The sequence below is a fragment of the Cyprinodon tularosa genome, unplaced genomic scaffold (assembly GCF_016077235.1).
Source record: "Cyprinodon tularosa strain WSP-4 unplaced genomic scaffold, ASM1607723v1 ctg485, whole genome shotgun sequence".
Lineage (NCBI taxonomy): Eukaryota > Metazoa > Chordata > Actinopteri > Cyprinodontiformes > Cyprinodontidae > Cyprinodon > Cyprinodon tularosa.
In genome coordinates, this window is record NW_024039213.1 from 279955 (window position 1) to 290079 (window position 10125).

Consider the following 10125-nt stretch of genomic DNA (forward strand, 5'->3'; position numbering starts at 1 on the left):
AGCTTCCTGCCCTTTCCTTTCTGGTTCAGAGCCAGCATCAGCTGTCTATTTTAGAGGGAGTGAGAGAAAAATCCTCTAAAGCTGCTTAAAGGCTGAATCAGGGGACTGAAGCCTTTTCCATTTTCAGAGCTGCTTCTCTCCATCACGGCTAGATGAGCATTTGAGTGATGGCAAAAGCAGCAGCCACAGTGAATACATACAAACTGTTCTTCACTTCAGGTCCGGTGTGCGTCCTGAAACACATCTAGAATATCTCAGAAGAATAACATTAGATACATTCAGATAAAAGCAGGCTTTTATATTATTTTTTATTACCATCATGAGACTTTTAAAGCATTAAAGGCAAGATTTTTATTATTCTATTAAATAATAAATGTGCTGATGTATGAGAAATTCTGTAAGCACAGTGTTTTGGTCCCCTTTTTTCCACCCTTTGTTGACATGCAGGCTTTTGGAGTGAAATGAAGTGAAACAAAGTGGAGTAGAGAGCAGAGGTTTAAAGTGACTGTGTGACGTCAGCCCGTCTGCTTGCAAATGTGTGGGCTTGTGTTTGTGTTGCAGCAGTTTGCATTAGAGAGCGAGAGAGAGAGATACCCATGGACTCTCTTTATTGGTCCAATGTATCATTTACAATAAACACAAGTAAATTACATACATGTACTCATATACAACAACCCAAAAGAAAAAACTAAAGACATAATTCCACCCCCTCAAAAACTGAGGATAAGCATTTCATTATATACATGATATAAAACATCTCCATCTCCCCAAATAGAAACAAACTCATTCTAATCTTATACAGTACCATTCTATAATAAGCAAGCTCTGTCCTAAGACGTACAGCCCCCCGGCCTCTGAACATCAGTTCAACATCTACAGAACCTGCCGCCTTCATTTTAATTATCCTGGGGAGCCAAATGCTCATCTTTGCCTTACCAAACCAAAAATTAACCTTACAAATATTCCTCTATAATGCTGATGAATATCTAGGACTAAAAATACAAATATAAGGAATTCAAACATCAGGAATAAACTTTATATAAAAAAATATGTAGATAATGAATAGTTCATACAAGTGGAAAGAAAACAAACTGGTGGCAGAAACTTTTTGCTATAGCTTCTGTAGTTAAACAAAAAAAACTTTTAACAGTTTTAAATTAACAATGTGTTTTACTTTTTAGATGGAGAAAGAGAACAGATGCAGTTGAACAAAGGTCAGCGTTAACATAAAGAAAATGATTCATAACTCACTTACTAGACAGTTATTTGTTGCTTCGAAGTCTTTTTTTACCCTATTATCTTATGCTGCTTTTGAAATGCATTGTTTAAAGTATTAATGATAATATTGGTATTAATAAAATTTATGATTTCTATTGATGTTAATATTATGCCACTAATAAATACATTAATTTTTAACATGAAGGACATAGAAGAGGCATAAAAGGGTCGTAGGCAACTCCTACGACTAGCAAAAGATTCCTTGACAACCCATTTATTTTTAAGATGTGGTTCCTTTCAGCTGTAAACTAACTAAAACATTAGTTTTATAAAGAATAGTTTCTGCAGGGACAGAAATTTCAATTAAAGTCTGAAGTCTCCGGTGCTACTCTACAGCATTTATGTCCATCTCTTTATTTTTCACTTAACCAGATATTCAGATTGCTACTTCTTTGGCCTACAGAGGACATGAACATTCAACCAGTCCTGTAGCATACAGTTAATCGTATCATTTAATTAAAACAAAGACATTGTTTTATTTTAACCTCCTCCTGCCAAGTTTTGGCTCCTGTGATTGTTGCCGTGTAGAGACATTTATCCTGACATAAAGGTTCAGTTTTTGCTGTCATGCACTATCCAAGGTGAAAACTTTCTGATGAAAATGGTTCTGTTTCACATTATGCACATCAACACTTATTTTAATATCAGTTCTAGATGTACGTCAAATAACCAATGATCAAGGGTCTGTGAGATCCCACTAGGAACCATTACCCTAACCATGATGCAACCAGCTTCACCTGGCTTCTCTGATATTTTAACATAGATCTGTGTCTCTAATTTTGATGCAAACCAATTTTTCTCTCTTTCAACACATTAACCATGTGAACAAAAGTGTCATTTTCTGAATTATAAACCCCATCCACTAATAGGTACCATGATAAAGGAATAATCAGTACTAAGTAGCCAGTATATTACACCTGATCTGTGTAGATCAGATATAGTAAAACAGGAAAAAATTTAAAACAGTTTTTGTCTCACTTCCAGTCCATGGCATCCCATAACCTGCATGTTTAAAACGCTCCTCTGCTTCTTTGCACCTGAATTTGAAAGATTGAGAGGATAGTTTACAAATCATATGGAAATATGGCATCATAAAATCATTCACCTAATAAATAAATGTGTAGAATGATTTATTAACATTCATGACAAAAAACATCATATAAATCAATGCAGCTGCTTTGATGTTTTCAGCTATTATAACTCTCTGCCTTACTGATCACCCAGTGCTCAAATTCATTTCTCTCAAATATAAAAAAAAACAATAAACTGAGCCTATTCAAAGTCTTTTTCAATCAAGCATAAGAAGGAAAGCTGACGCTTTGACTGCAGAGGGAATGAATGCTCAGTGAAAAGAAGCTTGATCAAGATTGAAACAAAGAATTTTAGTGGAGATTTTCACATGGCACTTGGTTAACCCCTTTTAAAAGTGAGAGTGCATAGCAAATGGACCAAATAACTCAAAGCCTGTTGACAATAGGTGGATATTACTATAAAAAGGGTTTTTACAGTTATGTACAATAGCTGTACATATTGTACATAACTGTAAAAACCCTTTTTATAGTAATATCCACCTTTATATTATATTCTGTACAAATCCAGCTGTAAATGTAGTTCATAACACTAGTTATCTATTCATCTATTAGTAAGATTCTGTTTATAATGGTATTCATCTCTATAATTATTCAGTAGAAACCCATGTCCTGTATTTATGGAACCATTATTTATCCTGCACTTGCTGCTATTGCACTTCTGATTAGACCTAAACTGCATTTCGTTGCCTTGTACCTGTACCCGTGTAATGACAATAAAGTTGAATCTAATTGAATCTAATCTAATAAATTGGCTGCCCTTTCTCGTGTGGCTATAGCATGAACGGCCATTGATAAAACAATGGTGCAAATAAGTGGCTAACAGCAGCTCTTCTTTGTTGTCGGTCAGCTTTATTTTCGTAATAGTACGTTGTTTGAAGACGCCTTTTAGGAATCCAGTGAAGGACATTGTTTTACTGCAGTCTTTTCATTGCTCTATTACGTTATTGGGAGATACAATGGATCAGGCTGCATTAAGGCTACAGAGACTAGAGAGAACAAACAAGTACCTCCTTCACAAAGATCACAGGCTTAAAAGCTGGAGTTCTGCTTTGAGGTTTATATTCTTTATTAAATGCTATCATACAAAGCAGAGAACAAAAACCTTTGGGTTTGAAAGGAGGCTGATGGAAATAACTGAATAATTTCCAATTGCAAAATGCGGGGTAATGGGCATGAATTTTGGCAAGCTGTTGATATTTTTTTATTTTTATTTAGTTATTTTTCAATATTTATCTATTTATTTATCTATTCTTTTTACACTCGCCAATCCTCTACTGGGATGTCTGTAGCTCACCTCATATGGTTTACCTTGATGGGATTGGATTAGAGCTAAGCCTTGACCCAACAGATGTCATGGATCATTGTGGTCCATCTGAGCATAGAAGCCATACTGTGGAGCTACTGTAGCACAACATAGAGGCTTATTCTGTTTAGCTAAATGCTTCAAGATATCCATGCTTTAAAAGGAGGCCTGTTAATCATGACTTATTTACATGGAGATCTGGGCTTTTTGTTTATCTTAGGAGGTTTAACTTTTAATGCTTCCAAAGGAATCCCCCTTTCCCCAATAGCAGCTTAATGAAGATATCAGAGAAAGGTAATTATGTTTCTGTTACAACCAAAGCAAAGAATGAATCATTTGGACTAAAACAGCAAGGGTAATACAGATGTGGAATTAAAAAGTTTCAATGACTTCTGATGCACTGATGGGGAAATTCATTGTGAAATTGGGAGGTATACATCTTCAGGTACTAACCAAATACCCTTGATTAGCTGATAAAAAAGTTTATTTAGTTCATCGCCATTTGCAAAAAGAACTATTTCCTGCGGTTTCTGGGTCTGGACCATTCAGGTTTTAATCAGCATAATGCTAGGATGATTTGCTGGTTGCGTTTTTTTTTTTTTTTTTTTTCCTCAACACTGCGATCACAGATTTGAGTCCTGGCCTGGTGCCCTTTGCCCAATGTTCTGTCCCTCTCTCTCTCTAATCCCAATTTCTACTATATCTGCCAACTTTCAAAAAATATACAAAAATAAAAACCACTAGAGCTTAAAAAAATGTTGTCCTGAAATTTTCTTGGCCATTTCGCCATTAAAATACTGCAACTACATTATTCTAAAATAAAAAAGATTGGTCAGAAGTTGGCAATCTTCCATGGACTGGTGGTTGTTCAGGTAATGATTCACCTTAAGGTCAGATTTTGCAATGCTTGGAGAAATCATAAAAAAAATAAAAATAAAAATCCTGTAGACTCTACAGGGTCTGTCACCATGTTAATAATAATCAATTATGGAGTAGAAACAAGACCAAAAAATCAGGCTTGGTTGTAAGAGTTTCCTAAAAAAAAACATTCATCTTAAAAAAAATTACCAACAGTGAGCCACAATGAGCCACAACCCTTCTGGAACAAAATCCGTTGGACAGATGAGACCAGAGTAGAAACATTGGACACTACAGTGTTTATCAGAATAAGCACAATACCAACACAAACTCTTTACAACTAGTTTCAGGCACAGTGGTGCAGGAGTGATATTTAAGGCATGTTTTGCAGCCACTACCATACAGTCAGTCAACTAACAAAGAAGTATTTGTATTGTATTCAGGATCAAAATGTACAGTTTGAGAGCGGAGATTTAGAGAAAACTGTCATGGAACAGAATGAAGGTCTGAAACACAGCAATCTCAGTCTAAATGACAAGTTGTTATTTGACTTAGAAAAGCTCAAATAAACCAACAGCTTCAACTGTCCTCTCCAACCCTTGACCCATCTTTACATACACTCACCGGCCACTTTATTAGGTACCCCATGCTAGTAACGGGTTGGACCCCCTTTTGCCTTCAGAACTGCCTAAATTCTTTGTGGCATAGATTCAACAAGGTGCTGGAAGCATTCCTCAGGGAGTTTGGTCCATATTGACATGATGGCATCACACAGTTGCCGCAGATTTGTCGGCTGCACATCCATGATGCGAATCTCCCATTCCACCACATCCCAAAGATGCTCTATTGGATTGAGATCTGGTGACTGTGGAGGCCATTTGAGTACAGTAAACTCATTGTCATGTTCAAGAAACCAGTCTGAGATGATTCCAGCTTTATGACATGGCGCATTATCCTGCAGAAAGTAGCCATCAGAAGTTGGGTACATTGTGGTCATAAAGGGATGGACATGGTCAGCAACAATACTCAGGTAGGCTGTGGCGTTGCAACGATACTCAATTGGTACCGAGGGGCCCAAAGAGTGCCAAGAAAATATTCCCCACACCATGACACCACCACCACCAGCCTGAACCGTTGGTTCAAGGCAGGATGGATCCATGCTTTCATGTTGTAGACGCCAAATTCTGACCCTACCATCCGAATGTCGCAGCAGAAATCGAGACTCATCAGACCAGGCAACGTTTTTCCAATCTTCTATTGTCCAATTCCGATGAGCTTGTGCAAATTGTAGCCTCAGTTTCCTGTTCTTAGCTGAAAGGAGTGGCACCCGGTGTGATCTTCTGCTGCTGTAGCCCATCTGCCTCAAAGTTTGACGTACTGTGCGTTCAGAGATGCTCTTCTGCCCACCTTGGTTGTAACGGCTGGTTATTTGAGTCACTGTTGCCCTTCTATCAGCTCAAACCAGCCTGGCCATTCTCCTCTGACCTCTGGCATCAACAAGGCATTTCCGCCCACAGAACTGCCACTCACTGGATGTTTTTTCTTTTTCGGACCATTCTCTGTAAACCCTAGAGATGGTTGTGCGTGAAAATCCCAGTAGATCAGCAGTTTCTGAAATACTCAGACCAGCCCTTCTGGCACCAACAATCATGCCACGTTCAAAGTCACTCAAATCACCTTTCTTCCCTATACTGATGCTCGGTCTGAACTGCAGGAGATTGTCTTGACCATGTCTACATGCCTAAATGCACTGAGTTGCCGCCATGTGATTGGCTGCTTAGAAATTAAGTGTTAACGAGCAGTTGGACAGGTGTACCTAATAAAGTGGCCGGTGAGTGTATATCTTTCTACATGCAGATACAGCAGCAAAGCCTCCACATCTCACAACGCATTGTTATGAACTGCATTATGTTAGTAGTGATCAATACAAAGTGCTTTGTCGTTACAGGTTTTTAAGATGAGCTTTGCTTTCCTTTTCATAGCGTATAATTGCCAGATTTCCGCTTTGCTCTGGTTGATTTAGATAGTCTTGTTTTATGCCTACTTGTCACGGGAGGAAATTTTTGCATGCAGCAACTGCGTGTGAGAATGCTGATGAATGCGTGTGAGAATGTTTCGTAATAAAAACTTTTAATTGATTATTCATTAAGAGGTAGTGCTGGATTGGTTTCAAATGAGAATAAAGCTGATAGGCTTGTGAGTCATCATTAATAAATCACTGTCAGTCAGCCTATGTGGTCTTGCACTACAAACACATCTGTGTGCATGTAGACATGGGTCAAAGTTAAGTAAAGAGTCTGCACCGTTGTGAAGGGATGACTCATGGCTCACCTCTGCTCCACTCCGTGCAGCGTGCATCAGGGCAAATGGTAGATGAGATTTATCAATAATTCAACAAAGACCAACTTCCTCTGTCTCTCTACTCCACACTCATCCTCTCTCACTGCTCTGTCTCCATCTTTCTAACTGCCTAATTCTTTTAATTTTTTTCTTATTACCTCGACTTTACAGCTCTCATCTCTGATCTCTTAACCTCTATGCAATCTGAGGGCTGCTAAATCCCCTTTAAACAGACTGGAATGTGCTATAATCCAAAACCTTAATCTGGGACCAGTTTGTGATTTTTAGCTTTTTAAGTAGTACTTCCTCTGCAACAGTAATATCAGATCAAATTCTGTTACGATTATGTTAACTTAATGCTTTACAGGGAGATTATCCAGTTGCTGATTCATCTCCCAGGATGTTTTGAGTGGTGCATTAAGAGGGCTTTAAGAAAAAGTATTTTTAACACAAAACCCCAGACAGAGCTCTGTATGCACCCATTCCTGGCATGAATGTAATTTTAATTTGTTTCATTTTTTTAATTACAAGTCTAATCTCTAATATGTCCAAGGTTAAATGATACCTGATGTATAACGTCAAATGATTATTAAAGTAAATGTGGTGAAGTCAATCTCACAGACAGAATGGAAATATGCACAGTCTCAAAGACTTACATATATTTACCCACATTCGAATTAGTTTTACAAAAGGTCTGAAAACTGTGGTCTTTAATGGTTTGCATGAAAAACGTACCTGTAATAAATCATAAGCTTCCCAAATACGATCACACTAGTAGAAATCATTCAATAAATGTGTAAAAGGATGGAATCAGTTTATTTATACGTCTGAACTGAAACTATCATTCAGCATGAAGACCCTTGTTCTTTGTCTGACAGGATATTGTTCATGTCTGAATCTGATCCTTGATATTTTGTTCTTTAGGTTGGATGGTAAGTGCAATATTAAGGTGCCTGTGTATTTGTTTTTGTTTTCCTTTTTCTTTTCAGCAGGAAGTAAACTTTGACTTAAGTGGGGCCAGATACTTTTCTCCTTAGATTACCACAAGGGTTTAAGATGAGAGTCATTGACATTTTAATGCAGAGCTCCATTTCCTGCTAAAAACAGCAACCATATACTGTACGGTAAAAAAAAAATGTTTAGCTAAGCATTTGAAATTATACATTAAAAGATCCATTAGTGTGTAGGTTATAACACTCATAATCCTGAGAGTTTCAGAAATGTGTTAATCTGGATTAAGGATGAATCATTTGAAGGCATCAGTCTTTAGTCTGCAGATTTTGTTTGGCTTCAAGGGAATACTTAGCTCTTGGTGTTGATACGACATCTAATAGCAGAGCAAATAAATCCTACTTGTCCCAAAGGAAACGTTAATGTACATTTATTGTAATTTTTATTAGAAAATTAGCATCACATTAAAAAGGAGATAAAATGTCTCGTGGAAAAGTGGACTAGGGAAAAAATTAAGTTTTTTGACATCCTTTGTGTTAAAAATATGGTAAAAACATTGATAAAGTAATATTTAAATAATTGAGTTAACAATTTTAGGATTGTCACATATAAAAGACAAATGTCTCGGTACAGCAGGAAACATTTACCCATTGAGACCAACAAATACATAAATAAATGAGAAAATAAATAAGTAAATCCATGGCTTCATAGAAGCAAGTTAACTAGAACATAAATTGAATCTTTATAAATTAGTAAATAGGAAAAATTCAACACCAGACCCTGATTTAAACCCCAACACATCTTGGCAAATCTTGTAAAAGCTGACTAATAAATCATTACATCCATTCAGTAAGCAGGACAGAATAAATCCAATAAGTAAGATTTACTTAGCTTTGAGTATTAAGATCTTAATGAAGACAATTTTAAGAAAAAAAAAGAGAAATCTAGAAAAATATTATTTTTCAAACTTTGTGGAATTATAAATACCCATTAAATTGAGTTCATCCAAATTCTAACCTTATCTATATCAAAAGTGACTGGGTCCAAATCTTTGTTAAGAGACTTTAAATCATATGTATATTTAAATTGTTAGCAGCTGAGGTTTTTAGGGGCTCTAGAGTTAGAAATGTAATCATTTTTGAACTAATTAATTGAATAATTAAAGTATTTTCCTTAACTCCTTCCAAATACAATGGATGACTCCATGCTGGCACAGAAGTTTGCACTTTTGATTTATGGTAAGGAGGTTTGTAGTCATATTCTTACTGTGCACACCTGATGTCTCTACTGTAACTCCCTTTTCCTCCCACAGTCCCATAAAAGACTTTTAAGTTAGGTATCTGTAGCTTATGTAAATCCATAGCTATAAGTATGCATCCTGCAAATGACTAGAAACCCGTCGAGGGTGCAGTTTAAAATGATGCTCATATTTTTTTGTGGTGTTCTTAAGGATCTACAATCTAATCTTGAGCTAATTTGCTGGAACAACTCCTCCCAGAAATAGTAGAAAAAGTTGTGGTATGTATTTTCCAGTTAAAAAAAAAGATCTTTTATACTAAAAAAGACCATGCGATGGGCATCAGGCAGCAGCTGATTTCTATGAGCATTGTAGATGTCTTTCCTTCTTAGTTTTGCATTGAACCATTTAAATGGACTAGACTGCATCTTGGGATTTTAAAGTAGTGACCATAGATGCTTCTGATACATTTAACAAAAAAGATTCATTTAATTCTTTGCATTTGGCTGTAACTTTCTTTGACAAGTCCAGTGGAAGAACAAAGGATTTACATTACAGCAGTCTTATACTATTAAACTGACGTGACACAGATTACTAATTTCGAATGAGATATTCCAGCTTTTTTCCAAATCACAGCAATAATTAAAGTGTGATTATTCTATGTGTGTTTCTGGTCTGTGTAAAAGTATGAGTAACCTCTCTGGCTTCTTGTACTTGCTTGCGTATGAGAGCATTGCGGGAACCTGTGCATAAAACAAAAAAAGATCAAATTTTCTCTGATGTGTTCGCTCTGAGAGCAATCAGACCACCTCATGTCTGACTCATCCAACACACTTGAGTTCAGCTCAGATGATCTGCAATCTCATTACAGAAAAACACACAGAGACATTTTCTTTTTTCCTTTAGCAGTTCTGGAAGAGGCTACAAAGCAGGAGTAACTGGATCTATAATTGCATGTTCATGGTAGTTTAGTCTGCAGGTCTTCATACCAAACCTCTTCCTCTTGTAACCCCAAAATATTCAGATATTACATTTTTAAATTATAATGGTATGTGTGAAAAATATGC